The sequence below is a fragment of the Aplysia californica genome, unplaced genomic scaffold, assembly GCF_000002075.1.
Source record: "Aplysia californica isolate F4 #8 unplaced genomic scaffold, AplCal3.0 scaffold00100, whole genome shotgun sequence".
Classification (NCBI taxonomy): Eukaryota; Metazoa; Mollusca; class Gastropoda; order Aplysiida; family Aplysiidae; genus Aplysia; species Aplysia californica.
Window position 1 is genome coordinate 252,561 of NW_004797370.1, and position 668 is coordinate 253,228.

Here is a 668-nt window from a genome sequence, read left to right on the forward strand (position 1 = left end):
GAGAGAGAATGAGAGAGAGAGAGAGAGAGAGAGAGAGAGAGAGAGAGAGAGAGAGAGAGAGAGGAGGGAAAGAGGAGAGGGGACAGGAGAACAAGGAATATCTGATAGAAATAACAAAGGGTACTGTCACGGGAAAATTATAACCAATGTACCTTGGTGGGTATTTCAAAATGAAAGAGGGCATCGGCTTTCGCTAAAAACTAGCTAGCTTGATAAATAAACAGATAGTCAAACACACAGACAGACAGATAGAGAGATAGATAGATAGATAGATAGATAGATAGATAGATAGATAGATAGATAGAGAGAGAGAGAGAGAGAGAGAGAGAGCGAAAGGACAGAGACAGAGAGAGACAGAGACAGAGAGGAACAGAGACAGAGAGTCCCCATTTTGGTTGCTGAATTTTCCGAGGTGACAGCATCCCCAGATTTTGGTGTTGGATTTACGGCGTGAAGACACGCTTAAAACTGGTTACGCTGCTCGTAAAGACGGCTTAATTCCGAGTCAACTGGACGGCATGATTGCCATATGGAGGAGAGAAGAGTGATTGGCTGTTTGACGACAGACACCTAGACGTACAGACTGATAAGACTGATTGACAGACAGAAATGCACCCGCACACTGGACAGAAAGATAAAATACACACTGAAGACAGAAAGATGGACAG